This window comes from Oryctolagus cuniculus, chromosome 9, assembly GCF_964237555.1.
Source record: "Oryctolagus cuniculus chromosome 9, mOryCun1.1, whole genome shotgun sequence".
In the NCBI taxonomy this organism is placed as follows: domain Eukaryota; kingdom Metazoa; phylum Chordata; class Mammalia; order Lagomorpha; family Leporidae; genus Oryctolagus; species Oryctolagus cuniculus.
In genome coordinates this window covers 5721658-5740574 of record NC_091440.1, presented here as the reverse complement: position 1 = coordinate 5740574, position 18917 = coordinate 5721658, and positions in this window count along the sequence as shown.

Below are 18917 nucleotides of genomic sequence, written 5' to 3'. Positions count from 1 at the left end.
TCCTCTCTCTGTGTAACTCTGACTTTTAAAAAAGAAAGAAAGAAGGAAAGAAGGAAAGAAAGAAAGAAAAGCAATGCCCAGAGTCTCTAATCCCCAGGCATTTACCTGCACCTAATAAGAGAAGAGTCGTACCTGTTCCTACACACACACACACACACACACACACACACAAGGACACCCTTTCTGGGAGAATGGGAGCTGAGCCAATTTGCTAATGTGAAACCACCAGTAATATTAACAGTACACTCCAAGTAATGAAGTAAGATGATACGAATGAATCGAAACCTCAGATGAACTCCCCGGGGAAGGTGCTCATGAGGTTAACAGAAGCCAAAAGTTCTTGAGAGAGCAACTTGTCAGAGTAGGAGGTGTACACAGGAGAGTGGAGGGTGCCTCCCAGGGAAAAAAATCTGGAGGGGCAGGGTGATGCTGTGGTTCAGCAGGTTAAGCTTCTGCCTGCAATGTCGGCATCCCATGGAGTGCTGGTTGAAGTCCCAGGGCTGCTGCACTTCTCATCCAGCTCTCTGCTGTGGCCTGGGGAAGCAGCAGAAGATGGCCCAAGTGCTTGGGCCCCTGTTACCCGAGTGGAAGATCTGGATAGGGTTCCAGGCTACTGGCTTCAGCCTGACCGTGCCCATGGCTGCCGCAAGCATTTGGGGGAGTGAACTGGTAGATGGAAGATCTTTACCTCTGTGTCTCTCTCTATATATGTATAACTCTGCTTTTCAAATAAATAAAATCTTAAAAAAATAGTCAAAGAGATTGAAACCAGAAAGGTAGTGACTTTGAGACAGCACTAAAGTGAAGAACAAGTATTTTGAGCAGAATTTAATATTTTTCAATATACTGACTTAGATGAGGGTTGAGGGGTAGATGAAAGATGCAGCTCTCACTTCCAAACGAGACCTCGGAACAAGCATGCTCATGAGAAGACGAGAGCCATGAGAGCTAAGCGGCCCCTGCTTGAACGCATACCCTTCCTGGAGCCGCAGGCTTTCTGCTGTTTTCCTTACTTTGTGTTGCTCTTCAGTCAAGTTCAGCACTTCTACAAGGCTAGGAGGTTGCACATACTGTCTGGCCAATGATCAGGTCCTTCGCCAAGTAACTCGATCTCACTCTTGCTGGAGGAAGAACATTGTTCACTAAAATAGTTTGTCTTTTGATGCCAAAGGAAATCAAATTGTAATCAAGGGCTGAGAACGGGCTGAAGTCATCAAGGCTGTCTTGCTTCAGATTTGGCAACCTCACACGTTCCCAGGCTTATTAAATGTAATTTACTTTTACAACAGGGAGAGGCTTTATTACATTGGAAATTTGTTTTAAATAATGACTGCATGAGCCACTGACAGAACAACCAGCCTCAACATCTACAGTGGCTCCCCTGGGTCTCCAGGGCATCCACGCACAGACAAGGAGGAATGGCGATTTTGTTGAAATATCCCAACAAAGAGAATGCATCTGAGCGAAGCCTTATGATAATCATATTGAATTATCTCAGAGGCACTACTGTGTTTCTGTTTTGTTTGTTGTCATTTTTGTTTTGAGGGGGTGTAGGAGCACGCAGTAAGAGGGCATCGACACTGTTTTTGGAGATCCAAATTTCCTCGTGATGCCCGAAGAATTCAGTTCACACTAAGACTAAATAGTGATGACTGTAATACATATTCTAATTGGTGTGAGAGATGGAACTACTAACTCATTGGGATGTGCTAATACCCACAAAACTGGGTTTACATACGATATCCCATTTAACTCTTAAGCCAGGTTTTGTCCCACTTTAGGAATCCAGAATTGAGGTTCAAATGTTGAAGTGATTCACCCACAGTCCTGTAAAGGGTAAACTGCAAAGATAAAATACAAATTCAAGTCCCCCAGGGCTATACTCTTTCCCTATGTTCTCTGTGTTACCAAATACTGCGGAGAGTGAAACATCTTCATCTCTACCACCAAACTCTTCCTAAGTGCTGTTGAATCTACAAAGGCTACTGTGCACTTGTAAAACTAAACAGAGAACTGAGGCAACTTTTTCATGCCCCCTAGTCCTTTGCCTCAGTTCTCTCTAGGGCTGGGACCCTAGGTTGGGCTTGGTCCTCTGTGTAATGCTGCCTCATTGTCCTCTGTTGGTGAAGTGTCACAGGTGACGATACCGAGAACAAGGCTTTGAACACTTGAGGCAGTATGAGTTAGGCACCTGATCTGGGGTAGGTAAGTCTTTGGAACATGCAAGCTCACAAAGGTCTGGCCCTCTGCCTAGGTTTGTACCTAAATTCCTACCCTTGGTGGAGGATAAAACAGAAAACGCCAAAGGCAAAAGGAATTTCTTTACACCTCTGATAGAGGTGTAATTATTCTAGGGAATAATACATATCTATTTAAAGTATTTGAACTTGTCTAAAGAAAGGCATTTATTTTTGTCAAAATGGAAAATGATGCCAAGGACTGAGTCCTTCCTCTTAAGATGATACACAGCTGGCCTCTGCATTGTTTGAACGCTTGTGGTATTCATGAAAGTTTACTCATCCTTTACAAGTGATTCCCCCTCCCCCAGTAAAAGTGAATCAATGCAACGATGAGATTCCATAGAAGATAACAACAAAAAGCCTAAGGCTCTGGGATCTAACGGCCTGGGCGGCTTCACAAGGTTACGTATGGAGCTGGTTTACTCGCTGGCACTGAGTCACGGATGCTGGAAGCAGACTACTATAAAATAAACTCCTTTGCACAGCATCTGACTGCCAACCTCTCCTCTGCCCCCTCTCTCAGCAGCTTTGTAGCATTTTGCTTAATGGAGCCAATGCACTTTCTCCCAGATAAAAGAAATTATGATGCTACTAGAGGCTCAAAGGGGGAAATGAAAGTCATCCACATTCTGATTCGAGTAGGCATTTTCTTTGAAAATGTGAAACATGCTTTGAGCCGTCCCAACCCCTTGCTGCGGGGGCTACAGAGAAAACAAGTTTGGCTCTCGATTCCGAGAGGAGCGGTCATACTGTTTAATCTCCCCCACCTCTGAAAATAGAAAGGGACACTTTTTTTTTTTTTTTTTTTTTTTTGGCAGGAGGAGATGAGCAGGACATGCAAGCAGAGTAGAGAATCCAAACAGGAATTCTCACAGCTGTTCAAGGGGAAGAGAAAGCAGAGCCGCCAACAAACAAGGCACCTGAGGAAGTGAAGGTCAAGGGCAGAGAAGCCTCAAGTGATGTGGGTCTGAGCAGAGCAGGAGCAACCGGGTTTCCTTCGAGGGCACCTCTGACCCCTCCTGCTGGAAGAGAGTCCAGGCCGGGGCCACTGGCCACTGATCAGACAATGATATCCGCTGGGTGTGCGCCCCTGTGCCACAACTGACAGCCACTTGGAGGAGAAGATGAGTAAGTTTTCCCTGGTACAGCAGCGCTCCCTCCAAGTCTTCTCTCAGAGTTTATAGGCAGCGGTTGTATTTTATGGTAATGAGAACAAAGAGCATCGTGGCTAATGTCAGGAGTGTTCTCCCGCCTGGCAAAACCATAGCTTTTCTCCTCTCTGTGTGTTGCAACCTCAGGAAAGACACTCTGGCATGCAGTTCCTCAACAAAAGTCTCCAAGCACATGAACGCTAAGAATAGAATACACCAGGAGAAACCACTGAGTGCAGAAGCCGTTTAATAGCTTAATGCCTCACAAAGGAGAAGCCAGGAGACGCGCGCGGCTAGCACTTTGCTGATTTTATTAAATGGAGATTAGCTCTGTATTCCTGTGTACTGTCCTTAACTTTCAGCTGGTGGTGGTTTCCCATGGTCCCCGTAGGGGCGTTGTTAGTGGTTTTTCTGGACACTCCATGATTATGGATTGAAAGTACAATGGAGTAGCATTATCGTCAGTGTTCACAGCCGGCACCTCGAGGCACAGCCTGCATCCTATAACCACTAGAATTCAAACGGTTGCAGCAGCACTTCCTGTGAATCATGATCTAATGTGAGAAACAATACAGTGCAAATAAATAGATTTCCTCCTCTTTGGTGACTTGAGTTTTCCCCATTGTGTATGTCTTCATTGGACATTGAAAACTGGGAAGTGTCTTGACAAAGGGTTTCTCTCACTTCCCAGTTAGAAGTCTCTTTCTCACTATTCTTTGTTGGTTAGATAAGGTCATAGAGTTTTCCCCCCATTCAATGAAGATGATGAGTAAGTTGGGGGCACTCAGCTCCAAAATGTGCAGTGATTGTTAGAGGGGCCGGTGAAGGTCAGGCGGGACTGCAGGGACCCGTTGGAAATGTCAGTTTGTTATTTTCATAGAATGGGACAGTGCATGGTGACCTCTGTGGTTGACTGAGATACGACAGTTGAAGGCCAGGTTGTGGATTTCGAGTATTGTTACCTGGCTGTTAGGAGGAAAGAGCCTTGGATGAGGGCTGTTTTTGTTTTGCAAGTGAGGAAAACTACCTGTCCTTCTTCCCAATCCTGGAGGAGAGATGAGCCCTTAGGAACTCTCCCTGAGGTTGTGCCGGGTCCTGTGTGCATAGTGGAACTAATGGACTGGTAGAAGAGAGAGGAGAGCCAACGGCCCCCAGATGGACACTGCTGACTCATCCTGCTTGGTGGACACCATAGGTCGGCCCTGGGAGGAATCCAGGAATGCTGACTCATTCTCTGAGTCAATCCCTATTAAGACGTGCAGAGCACTGTGAAAGATGCGGATGTATTCAAGTCATGCTTCCACAGATCAGGGGTTATGTCACTGCCTAATTTCAGCTCACATCAGCTCTCAATAACTTCATCACAGAAAGGAATTGTGGGCTCCCACTGCACTTCACAATGCTTTTCCCGAACCTATCAGTCCCTCATCCGTGACTGTTCTTTACCCTAAACCAGGAACTCATTTTGCATAGAACTAACTGTGTTCTCACGAAGGCAGCCTGCCCTTGGGGACTGTCCATGTCTTGGTCTCTCAGACGAGTGGTATGTCTGTGCTACACCTGCACCTTTCCCTGTGGGTGCCTGGAGGTGCTGAAAGGACAGTGCCGGGGACCCGTTCTTCATACTGCTGATGTGGCCTTGGGAAAATGCACTGAAATTACTAAACTAGGCAGAATCACAGGAACCTAGAACTACACAATTCTATGGTTTTAGGTTTGACTGGAATTCCTGGGAAGAGGATCCAGAATGACTTGCAATGAATTTTTTAGGGTTTTTAAAATTTTATTTGACAGGCGGATGCAGAGAGAGAGAGAGAGAGAGAGAGAGATTGATTCCATCTGCTGGTTCACTCCCCATATTGCCACAATGGCAGGGGACCAAGCATTTGGGTCTTGGGCTTCCAGTGCTCTCCCAGGCACATTAGCAGGGAACTGGATTGGTGGAAGTGCAGCAGCAGGGCTCCAATCACGGCTCATATCGAATGCTGGTGTTGTAGGCAGCAGCTTAGCCTGCTGCACCGCAATGGCAGCGCTTGCAGAGAAATTCTTACGGCTCTTGTTCCGCCAAGGCCTCAGGGCTTCCAACTCTAACCCCTGGAGGAAAGTTCCCTCTGCACATTCAAGTTCTTCTGACATCTTATTTCATTCTAACTCTGCAGCCTAGCTTTTCAAGTGGCTCTACATTTTAGCCAAACAAGTGTGTCCAGTTTCAAAGTTAGCAATGATGCATTCTACTTTGAATCTTTGTTGATGCTCTTTTTAAATCTTTGTTGTTGATATTCTTTTGTCAGGATCATGTCCATTGTACCATGTTTGTCACAAAAAATAAAGATTTACATCATACCACATTTGTTATATTTTGATTTGTTGTATTTTAATTTGCTTATATTTTGGGAAGCAATGCAGGAGTCTTTAGTACATTTAAAGTGTTATAGAATATCTAGAATGTTGGCCGGCGCCACGGCTCACTAGGCTAATCCTCTGCCTGGTACCGGCACACCGGGTTCTAGTCCCGGTTGCTCCTCTTCCAGTCCAGCTCTCTGCTGTGGCCAGGGAGTGCAGTGGAGGATGGCCCAAGTACTTGGGCCCTGCACCCCATGGGAGACCAGGAGAAGCACCTGGCTCCTGCCATTGGATCAGCGCGGTGCGCCAGCTGCAGCGCGCCGCCGGAGCAGCCATTGGAGGGTGAACCAACGGCAAAGGAAGACCTTTCTCTCTGTCTCTCTCTCTCATTGTCCACTCTGCCTGTCAAAAATAAATAAATAAAATTTAAAAAGAATATCTAGAATGTTTTCATCACCACCAAAGGAAATCTTGGATGCTTTCACAATTACTACCCATGATCCCCTCTACTGAGTCCAAATGGAGTCATATACTGTGTGTTGATTTGTGGGTGGATGCTTTCATTTATCATGAGATGAACTTTGATAAAGTTTCATCCAGGTTGCTAAACTGATCTTCAGTATATAAAGAGAATCGAAAATGAATCGATGTGAATGGAAGGGGAGAGGGAGTGGGAAAGGGGAGGGTTGCGGGTGGGAGGGACGGTATGGGGGGGAAGCCATTGTAACCCATGAGTCGTACTTTGGAAATTTATATTCATTAAATAAAAGTTAAAAAAAAGTTTCATCCAGGTTGTTGTACGTCTTCCTTAGTGACGTAACTTTCCGCTGTATGGCTGTACCATGTTTTGTCTACTCATTCATCAAGTGTTTGAGCTGTTTCCACAGTTTGGTTATAAACAGTACTGCTATGAATATGCATGTACTTGTTTGTGTGTGAACATCTACTTTCAGTTCTCCTGGGTACATCCCTAACAGTGCAGTTTGTGGATTATATGGTATATGCATCTAATTTTTGAGGAAATGCTCAACTGTTTCCCACAGTTAGTGAACTATTTTACATTCCCACCAGGAAAGTATGAGAGTCCTGAACTTCCTGTGTCTTTGCCAACACTTTTTATTGTCCATCTTTGAAATTACGACCATCTTGGTATGTGAATGGTAACGCATTGTGGTTTTGATTTGCATATCCCTGATGATTAGTGGTGTTGAACAGGTTTTTGTGTGCTGGTAGACTAGTTATGTATCTTCTCTGGAGAATACTCCATGTGCACTTGAAGAGAGTGTGTGTGACGCCCTTGGGTGCACAGTCTATACAAGTTCAAGTCTTTTAGGTCTAGTTGTTTTATAGCCCTATTCAAGTCGTGTATTTCCTTGTTGATCTTCCGTCTGGTTCTTCTGTGCATTAATGAGCAGGACTGCCTATCTGTCTCGAGTTTATATTATAGCTTGCTTTGTATATTTTGGGGAGCTCTCGTTAGGTATGTGCATGTTTTTAATTTACTTCTTGATGTGTTGACCTTTTTATAATTATGGATATGGTCTTTTTTATCTGTAGCATCTCTTTTTTCAGCTTAATTTTTTGAGATAACATTTTTGATTTACATTATAGTCAAAGGCTTAATGCTTCACTAAGTAAGACTTCAATAAAAAGTCAAAAGATCATAGTTCATCAGGAAAATAGACAAAGGTTTTAAGCAGTAAACAAATGAAAAGATGTTCAGCTTCTCTAGTAAGAAAGGCTCAGGGCTGTTTTGCCTGAAATACATGCCCCATCTGCTTTTGGTTACTGCTTACTTGGCATATATATGTCCATGTTTTAAGTTTCCATGTCTTCGTGTTTTTATATATGATGTGTATCTCTTGAAGAAAACATATAGTTATGTCACCTTTTAAAGCTCCCTTGTAGCAATCTATGCCTTTTGGTTGGAGTGTTTAACCCATTTATACTCAGTGTAGTTACTAACAAGGAAGAATTTATGCCTTCTTATCTTAGTTTTCTAAGGCTGCCAAGACAAAACATCATATACTGGGTGGTATAAACAGCAGAAATTTGTTTTCTCAGAGTTCTGGATGCCAAAAGTCCAATCAAGATGTTAGAAGGTTTGATTTCTTCTGAAGTCTTTGCTTAGGCTTGTTGATAACAATCTTCCTGACACATCTTTTTTATGTCCAAACTTCCTCTTCTTATAAGGACACCAATTAGATTGGGTTAGAACTTAACCTAATGGCCCACTTAATTTAAACACCCTTTAAAGGCCATTGTCTCCAAACATTGTCATACTAGGAAGTGCTAAGGATTAAGATATCAACATAAAAATTTCAGAGGGGACAGAATTGAGCCCAAAACATTGCTATTTTGCTGTTTGTTTTCCTAGATGTTTGATATCTATTTTGTTCCTCAGTTCCTAAATTACCACCCTTTGTGCGTATGAAATAGAAGCTATTTTGTGCATCATTTCGTTTTTTTGCTAGATTTTTGAGTAATTTTTTGGGTAGTTTCTTGGAAATGATAACTTAAATCTTAGTTTATGGCAATCTAGTTCCAATTAATAAAAATAATTAAAATATTATATACATTATCTTTATACATTTTAAACACATCCACACACTTTCATAATTACTGCTTTATGCAATTGTCTCTGAAGTCAAGATAAAAGAAGAGTAGAAAACTAAAAACATTTTATACTGTCTTTTGTATGTATCTATGAGTTACCTTTGTTGGTCCTGTTGCTTTTTTTTTTTTTTTAATTCTCCACATGGCTTTGAACTACTGTGTAGTGTTGTACACTGAAGGAATTCCTTCAGTATTTCTTGTTGGGCAGGTATGTTAGTAATGAACTCTGTTATCTGGGGATGTTTTTAGTGGACACAGAATTCTTGGTCAACCATGTCTTCTTTTTGGCACATCATACCTTTGGCATTCATGGTTTATCAGGAGAAATCCCTGTTAATCTTACTGGGAATCTTTTATATGCCATGAGTCACTTTTCTTTTGCTGTTTTTCAGCAACTTGGTGGTTGAAATGATGTGTTTAGGTATGAATGCTTTTGAATTTGTTTATTTGGTATGGAGTTTGTTTAGCTTCTTGGATGTGTATTAATATCAAATTTGGGAAGTTTCTAGACATTATTCCTTCAGATATTCTTTCTGCCTCTTTCTCATGTTCTTATTATTCTGGAATTCCCGGTATGTGTATGTTGGGAAGCTTGATGATGTTGCCCAGGTCACTGAAACTCTACTCATTCTTTAAAATTATTTCCCTCTGTCTGTTCCTCAGACTGGATAATCTAACTACCTATCTTCAAGTTAGCTGATTCCCTCTTCTGCCAGCTCAAATCTTCTCTTGAGCCTTTTAGTTGTGTGTGTGTGTGTGTTTTTTTTTTTTTTTTAAGATTTATTTATTTACTTGAAAGTCAGAGTTACACATAGAGAGAAGGAGAGGCAGAGAGAGGTCTTCCACCTACTGGTTCATTCCCCAATTAGCCACAATGGTTGCAGCTGCGCTGATCCGAAGCCAGGAGCCAGGAGCTTCCTCTGGGTCTCCACGTGGGTGCAGGGGCCCAAGGACTTGGGCCATCTTATACTGCTTTCCCAGGCCACAGCAGAGAGCTGTATTGGAAATGGAGCAGCCAGAACTTGAATCGGTGCCCCTATGGGATGCCGGCACTGGAAGCAGTGGCTTTCTCTGCTACACCACAGCGCTGGCCCCTAGTTTTGTTTTTTTTTTTTTTTTTTTTTTTGGTATAGTTATTATATTTCTTAACTCCAGAATTTCTACTTTGTTCCTTTTTTATAATTTCTGTCTCTTTATTTATATTCTTTATTTGGTGAGACATCATGTTTGCAACTTCCTTTAGTTCTTACATGTTTTTATTTAGTCATTTGATTATGTTTTAATGGCTGATTTAACATTCTTGTCCATTAAGTCCAACATCTAGGCTTTCCTAGAGAAAATTTCTAATGACTGAGCATTGAAAAATGTTATGGGACATATTTTCCTGTGTATTTTCATGTCATGATTTTTTAGTGATTGAACATTTAACAATACAGTGTGTCACATCTGGAGATCAGCTTCTCCACCTTAGGTTCATTGCTGTTATTCATTCCTGTGTTTCCTGAACTAAAATGTATTGTTCTTTGTTGTATGTGGTCTCTGAAGTCTGCTCGGTTAGGTTTACGATGGTCAGCCGACAAATGAACTGAGATTTTCTGGAACCACTAAGTATCTCAGCCTTTGCCATGGGGCCCTGTGTGCCTTCAGCACACCAGGAGGAAGATTACTAAACTTCGATAGCTTTTATGTGCTGTGTGTGCAGAGGCGCTGGGTCTACCAGAGGTGAGATTTTAGGGCCATTGCAGGCTTTTCCTAAGCCTCTCCACAGTTTCATGTATGCATGTGAGAGTATGTCAGAGAGTTTCAAAGACTCTATGTGTATTTTACTCCTCAGATTTTTTTTTTAAAGCTTCTTCATCAGTTTCTCATTTGCCTTTGGATGCCTCGGGCAGCCATAGTTTTTAAAAGTTAAAATTAAAAAAAATTTTTAATTAGTTTTTAACCGATTCAATATGATTTGTAGATATGATTCTAAGAACATAATGATATTCCCTTCTTCCCTTCCTCCTTCCATCTCTGTCTTGCTTTCCCACCTTTTTTCCTTCTCCCTTTTTTTTTTAATTTTTTAATTTTATTTATTTACTTATTTTTTTTGACAGGCAGAGTGGACAGTGAGAGAGAGAGACAGAGAGAAAGGTCTTCCTTTTGCCGTTGGTTCACCCTCCAATGGCCGCCACGGCCGGCGCGCTGCGGCCGGCTCAACGCGCTGATCCGATGGCAGGAGCCAGGTGCTTCTCCTGGTCTCCCATGGGGTGCAGGGCCCAAGCACTTGGGCCATCCTCCACTGCACTCCCTGGCCACAGCAGAGAGCTGGCCTGGAAGAGGGGCAACCGGAACAGAATCTGGTGCCCCAACCGGGACTAGAACCTGGTGTGCCGGCGCCGCTAGGCGGAGGATTAGCCTAGTGAGCCGCGGTGCCGGCCTCCTTCTCCCTTTTTTTAGTAGTTAGTTATAACGTTAAACAAATTCCAGTGATTGTTTTTAGAAGATGTCCTAGAGAAGAAACTGTAGTGAGGTTGTTCTTATTGTCAAATAAAGATAATCCTTGGGGGCCAGCGCTGTGGCGCAGCGGGTTAATGCCCTGGCCTGAAGCTCCAGCATCCTATATGGGTGCTGGTTCGAGACCCGGCTGCACCATTTCCTATCCAGCTCTCTGCTATGGCCTGGGAAAGCAGAAGATGGCCCACGTCCTTGGGCCCTGCACCCACATGGGAGACCTGGAAGAAGCTCCTGGCTCCTGGCTTCGGATCTGTGCAGCTCCGGCTGTTGTGACCAATTGGGGGAGTGAACCATCTGATAGAAACCTCTCTCTCTCTTTCCTCTCGCTCTGCCTCTCCTCTCTCTGTGTACCTCTGACTTTCAAATAAAAATAAAATAAAATAAAATAAAAAGATAAGACTTGTAAGTCAGGGTTCCCATAGAACTGGAAGATTAGATCAAACAAGGACGACTCTTTTGGCATGGGGATTTTCAGGAACTCCAAACACTTTCTACACTATCTAGTGATGTTCATGGCCACCGTGACTGCAGGCTGTTTACTCTCAAGACTGCTACAGAGCTGGAAAGTAAAAACAGGAACAGAGCAACTGAAAGTGACACAAAGCTCACTGTTCAAAATCTGACTTGTTACTGGATCAGCATTCCTTAGACTATTGCAAGCCTGGATCATTTTCACAGATATGAAAGTTTATTTTGATCACCCTGTCTCTGTTATTGCTTTCATGGAAGAGTGGGTTTTCAAAGGCCTGCACCTCTACCCCAGAAATGACTCTCCTTTGCTACTTTCTAATGTGTATAATCTAGTTTCTACTAACTTACTCTACACATTTGTGCGGTACTTTTTTTTAATCTTTTCTTTTTTAATGCCAAAGAAACTATTAAACACAATAGGTGTTTTGTGTTATGAGTACATAGTTTTAGGATATCGACTAAAGAGCTCCTTGATAGAGTTTCTTCGGCAAGGACTTAGGGAAAGAAAGCAGATGCCCAATTAAGAGTATGCAGTGGGGCCAGCATTGTGGCGTAGTGGGTAAAGCAGCCGCCTGCAACCCTTGCATCCCATGTGGGTGCTGGTTCAAGTCCTGGCTGATACACTTCCCATCCAGCTCCCTGCTAGTGTGCCTGGGAAAGCAGCAGAGGATGGCCAAGTCCTTGGGCCCCTACACCCATGTGGGACATCCAGGTGAGGCTCCTGGCTCCTGGCTTCAGTCAGTCCCAGCCCCGGCCATTGCAGCCATTTAGGGAGTGAATCAGCTGATAGAAGATCTCTCTGTCTCTGTCTCTGTCTCTGTCTCTCCCTCCCTCCTCCACCCACCCCCCAACTGTGCCTTTCAAACAAATAAAATAAATCTTTTAAAAAAAGAGTATGCATGGTTGACCTGGACTTCCAGTCCTGGGACTCACAACTTTTGTCTTTGATCAATCATTAATTTGTGGCAGAGAGTGGTGGGTAGTATGATGTAGAGACTGTATTTTTCTTCACACAGCTGTAAGCTCTATTTTTCAGATACTATTACATCTGTATCTAGAGGGTCCTTCTACCTGTGCCTACACAGGAAGGATGGAGCTCATTCTCTGTGAAATGATGGCATTGCTGTTATAATAATCACATTAAAGACAAATGAAAGCAAAAGCCATTTAGTAATGGGAGTTAAGATTGCAAAATAAATTTTCAAAGAATACTTCTCTATTATTTCTGCATCCTAGCAGTAATATGAAAACCCATATACCATTATGCATGAAGACTCAATCTAATTAAAACATAAATAGCAATCCTCACGCTGTGTATTATGTCAGCCAAAAATGACAATCAGAGGTGCCAGAGAAGTCATTCTCTGTCCCTTTTGTACAAGTTAGAGCATATAATGAGGAAGAACTAAAGATGCAACTGATGTGTCTGATTCCAAATTGCTTTACTAATATATGCGTTTATTGAGGAGTTGAATATTACACCTTTATATCTTGAGGAGTATTTGCCACGAGAGAAATTAATTTGTTTATTTACTATTTTAATGTGCCTAAGTGGAGAAAATTGTCTACATATTTCAAGATATGTGACCATTTTGATTCAAAATATTTGGATAAAATAATAACTACATTATATGTACTGTCGTTATGGTTTTGAAGAAGTAACTCTTGCTCTGTGATTCTTTAAAAACTGGAAAATTTTTTTTTCAAAAGTAATTAGGTGTCTTTCTAATTTAAGGCTAATTGCCATATTAAAAAACCTTGTCATTACCTTTGAGTTCTGAATTCAGACTCTTTTCAGGAATGTGGATATTCACTTTTTCTGTGACACCTTCTCTGAGCACCTGCTTTTGTGGCACTGTGCTATTCCAGGCTCAGAGGGTGAGATTGCAAATCATACAATTTCTTTCCTGATCAAATTTTAATACTTTGAAGGAAACAATGGAGTAAATAAATGTATTGCAACAAGCTGAACACTACCTGAGGGCTATTTTTGGGGGCAACCCAAAATTCATTAGGGTATGAAGTGTTGAGAAGAAGATATAGTAGAGATTTCCACAGGGGGAAAAAACACCCAGATAGTTCGCTTGGGGTATGGGAAGATAGAGAGACCATAGACATGTTACATAGGACTCATTGTGGAGTTCCAAAATGAACTATCCAGCAGAAATATAATGTGAACCATAGTAGCCACCTTTTCTGTGTTTGTAAGAAATACAAAAAAGAAGGCAGTGAACTAATTGTAAAAATATACTTTATTTAACCCAGTACAGTTGCCTTCTGGGTCCCTAAGATACGCATCTGTGAATTCAATCAATACAGATAAGAAATACTCACAAAAATGATACTAACCATGAACAGATTTTTCTTGTCAACAGTCCATAAACAATACAGCACAACAACTATTTGCATAGTATTTACATTGTATTAAGGATTACAAGTAATCCAGAGATGATTTAAAGTATATGGGAGGGTGTGCAATACTCTATGTTTTGTATGAAGGATCTTGGGTATTCTTGACTTGTAGTATCTGCCAGGTCCTGGAATTGATCCCTGTGTATATGAGAGATGATTGTATACACCAAATATTCATATTTCAACATGTAATCAATGTAGCAAATCATTAATGGGTCTGGCGCCGCCACTCACTAGGCTAATCCTCTGCTGTGGCGCCGGCACACCGGGTTCTAGTCCTGGTCGGGGCGCCGGATTCTGTCCCGGTTGCTCCTCTTCCAGGCCAGCTCTCTGCTATGGCCTGGGAGTGCAGTGGAGGATGGCCCAGGTGCTTGGGCCCTGCACTCCATGGGAGACCAGGAGAAGCACCTGGCTCCTGCCTTCGGATCCGCGCCGGCCACAGCGCACCGGCCGCGGCGGCCATTGGAGAGTGAACCAACGGCAAAAGGGAAGACCTTTTTTTTTTTTTGACAGGCAGAGTGGACAGTGAGAGAGAGAGAGAGACAAGGCCAGCGCTGCGGCTCACTATGCTAATCCTCCGCCTTGCGGCACTGGCACCCCGGGTTCTAGTCCCGGTCGGGGTGCCGGATTCTGTCCCGGTTGCCCCTCTTCCAGCCCAGCTTTCTGCTGTGGCCCAGGAGTGCAGTGGAGGATGGCCCAAGTGCTTGGGCCCTGCACCCCATGGGAGACCAGGAGAAGCACCTGGCTCCTTCCTTCAGATCTGCTGACCTCAGCACACCGGCCGTAGCGGCCATTAGGGGGTGAGCCAACGGAAAATGAAGACCTTTCTCTCTGTCTCTCTCTTTCTCACTGTCCACTCTGCCTGTCAAATAAATAAATAAATAAATAAAAATAATAAAAACAAAAGAATGGCTTGGGTTCAAATCTAGACTCAACTCAAAGACCTACATGAAATTAAGGAAATCACTTACATTCTGAACTCCAATGTCCTCATCCCTTAACTAGGATTAATAACATTCCCCTCACACATGGTTGTGAAGATTAAAAAAAAAGAGAGAGAGAAACAGAGAGAAAGGTCTTCCTTTGCCGTTGGTTCACCCTCCAATGGCCACTGCGGCCGGTGCACTGCGACTGGCACACCGCGCTGATCCGAAGGTCTCCCATGGGGTGCAGGGCCCAAGGACTTGGGCCATCCTCCACTGCACTCCTGGGTCATAGCAGAGAGCTGGCCTGGAAGAGGGGCAACCGGGACAGAATCCGGCGCCCTGACTTGGACTAGAACCTAGTGTGCCGGTGCTGCTAGGCGGAGGATTAGCCTATTGAGCTGCAGCGCCGGCCAAAAAGGAAGACCTTTCTCTCTGTCTCTCTCTGTCACTGTCCATTCTGCCTGTCAAAAAAAAAAAAAAAAATCGTTAATGGGCATTTACTTGGATTTCTTTCATCCAAGTTTTGAAAATGTAAATTTTACAGCACATTCCAATGTGTACACTAAGTTTTCATTGGAAACAATTGATCTATATTTAATTCTCATAAAATTAACAATTGAAATTAGATCCACAGCTCAAGTTGTCCCATACTTAAAATTGTCCAATAACTGAATGATTAATTTTTAAATTTAAATGTAAGTCAATGAAAACTGAAACAAAACATGAAATTTATCTCCTCATTCACATTGGCCACATTTCAAGTGGCACTGGAGTAGATGGAGACTTGCGTAAGTCTTGCACAAGTCTTGCCTTCAAACAGCAAGGAGTTTAATCAGCAGCAGGCATTTGGTGAGTCTTTGTTGAATTGGATTAAATGAGCAGCTGAGTCAGGTTCAGGGATAGGCTCAGCGACCGCTAATCAAAGGTGGTGAAGATAAATTGGACCCAGGTTTCTTGTCATCTAGTAAAATCCTACAAAAAGATCCAGTATTGACTTTCAGGAGACAAACTTCAAGAATTTGGATAGCAAGGGCTTTTCTGAATTCCTGTCCGGATCAATTTGGCTGTTGAGTTTGGAAAGAGAGAAGCTCTGGAAGGAGGGGTTGGCACAGCCAGGGGCACCTGCATCCACATCACTGGAAGCAAGGGAGATGCAGCACTGTCGGAGCAAAGAACGAGGCACCATTTCCTAGCCTCTTTCACCCAGAGTACCTCAGTACAGCAATAGGGAGTCTAATTCAAGAGTCTGAATTGCAGCTTCATTTTCCAAAATGAAGTTGGCGGAAGTGCGCAAAAGTGTGTGACTAGTTCTCATTGCTGGAGCAGGAGCAAATGACCTTGGGGGATGCGGGCTATTGGCTTGTCTCACTACCATGGAGTGTGTTAGCTTCCTCGGGAGCAAGTAGGAGCTGCTCTCCCCCCCGCCTTCAGCTGGAAGGGCTGGAGAAAGCCACCAGTGGATTGCAAGTCCTTCCTGGGGAAGGCTATAATTAGACTAAGGAAATAACTGAGTCCAGAGGCTTGCTTTATTTATCCTCCCCTATTGAAAAAGTTGATCCAGTTCACCTTACTGATATCACCTCCCTTTAAACTTTTTTTGAGATGGTGAGGGAGGAACAATTGAATACTATGATATTATTGGCTAGAAAGAAATCTAATTTTTTCTCTGATTAAAAGTATTAGTTTCATCACAATTGGTGCAATAACAGAGGCAAGACATCACATTTTATTTTTAAAAGATTTATTTATTAATTTGAAAGGCGGATTTACAGAAAGAGACAGAGAAACATACACACAGAGAGAGAGAGAGAGAGAGAGAGAGGGAGGGAGGGAGAGAGAGGGAGGGAGAGAGGAAGGGAGGGAGGAAGAGCCTCCATCTGCTGGTTCACTCCCCAAATGACCGCAACAGCCAGGGCTAAGCCAGGCTGAAGCCAGAAACCAGGAACTCCATCCATGTCTCCCATGTGAGTGGCAGGGCCCAGGCACTTTGGAGCCATATTCCACTGCTTCTCTAAGCACCTTAGCAGGGACCTGGATTGGAAGTAGAGCGGCCCGAGCTTGGACTGATGCTCATATGGGATGCTGGCACTGCAGGCACTGGCTTAACCTGCTGTACTTGGCCCCCAAGACACTGCATTTTATTTTATTTGTATTTTTAAAACATTTATTTATTTATTTAGAGAGAGACATCTTCTATCTTTTCCCAGATGGCTGCAGTGGCCAGGGCTGGGTCTGCTGAAGCCAGGAGCCAGGGGTTTCTCTGGTCTCCCACATGGGTGGCAGGGTCCCAAGCACTTGGGCTGTCTTCCAGTGCTTTAGCAGGGAGTTGGATCAGAAGTGGAGCAACTGAGACAGGAACCAGTGCCCATATGGAATGCCAGTGTCGCAATTAGTGGTTTTACCTGTACGCCACAATGCCAGTTCCAGAGCACTGCATTTTAAAAACCTGCCTTTTTGCAAGGAACTGACTAAAGTAAAACCTGTCAAATTTTTGAAAAAGGACTAGTGAGTTTTTGCATAGTGGTTGCTTGTTTAGCTCATGGAATTTTGCAATTTGAGACATAGTGTTACCATTTCATAGATCAACACATCTACAAACCAACCAAGAAAATATAACCACTGCCATGGTGGACATCTAATCACTCGTCTCCTCCAGGGTGCACATCCACGGGAACCTCTGATGCTTCCCATGGGGAAGAACCCATCTGCTATTTAATCACTTTCTTCCCAAAGTTCACCCACTCATGACAATGTCTTGCTTAAATTTAGCTTCCTAACATGTCATTTTGATAAGGCAGAATAGTGACTTTTTAAGAGGCTCTAATGTAGGCAGAGGAAAGGTGGTATAATTTTCAGCACTGTGAAGGCTTTGGCTAGCTGACATTGCGTGTTTTGTTTGGGAGCAGAACGGCATAGCCCCCAAATGTCTAAATCATCCGGACCGCTGAAGTGTTATAGGCCAGGGCAACGGTCACTAAATTACTGACCAGGAGAACAGGTTAGACTTGCAATGGAGAGCTGAGGCCAATGGCAAGGCTGACTTGATTAACTCTGCAGTAGCTGTGATCTTTGCAAGATTCCTCAGCATGTTCTTTCTCCCTCCCCCAAAGCAAGCAGAGGTTTCTCCAACTTTTTAATGAGTATTTTGATTTATACCATTAGCTAAAAATAACTAAATTACATGTACTTAAATTAAATAGCTGCTTCTTTATTATAATAAACAAGAATTTGGGGTGATACTCTTATTTCAAGGAAACCCTGACAAAATCACTTACTTAAGGTAAAGTCAAGTCTATAATTTGAATGAATTTGCTAATAGGGCCCTAACATGATAAAAATTCTGAAAGTTCAAATCGACTTGGAAAGCAGTCTTGATGATGCTTACCAACATAGAACTATTTCAGAGAGGAATTCTTAAAATTGAGCTGTGAATTTTGAGTCGAAATCTTCTCTAGTTGTATTACCATGTATTGGGGTAAGTCTGCTTTTCGAGAGTATGGAATTCCCTTATCTTGCCTCGAGTTGTGTGTTGTGAGAGTTTGTGGGCTTTCTTTCCTGAACCAGATGACCACCAAACCAACACTAGCAGTCAGAGTAGAAGGCCAATAATACTGGACGCACCCCTTACTCAGGTGGACATGACTGAGAGAGCCATCCCTTGAACTTGGTCAGGAGCCATCAGGTTTGTGCACAACAAGGCAGCTGGTAAACATGTTGAGATACACGGTTATTATACTGTATTATTGCACAATGCTATCACACACTGTTATTACAGTGTCTGTTCTTAACATGAGTTTTTGAAAAATATTTTTATATTTATGAGGAACACAGAGAAAATATGAAAAGCTTCATGTATGAGAAATCTAAATTTAGACACTGCATTTCATATTATTTTGAGTATGTAACTTCTGACAATGTTTTTTAAAAATGACTACTTGAGAGGTAGAGTTATAGACAGAGGGAGAAACACAGAGAAAAGTCCTCCCTCTGCTAGTTTACTTCCCAAATGGCCACAATGGCTGGAGCTGGGCCGATCTGAAGCTGGGAGACAGGAGTTTCCTCCAGGATTGGAAGAAGAGCAGCCAGGACACAAACCGGGGCCCATGAGGCATGCTGGCACCACAGGTGGAGGCCTAGCCTACCATGCCACAGCACAGGCCCCTGACTACATCCTTTTTTTTTTTTATTTAAAACTGCACATTACTAGATTATGATTGGATCTCCATAGCTTAGAAAAGCTGGACACTTTCAACGGTTTA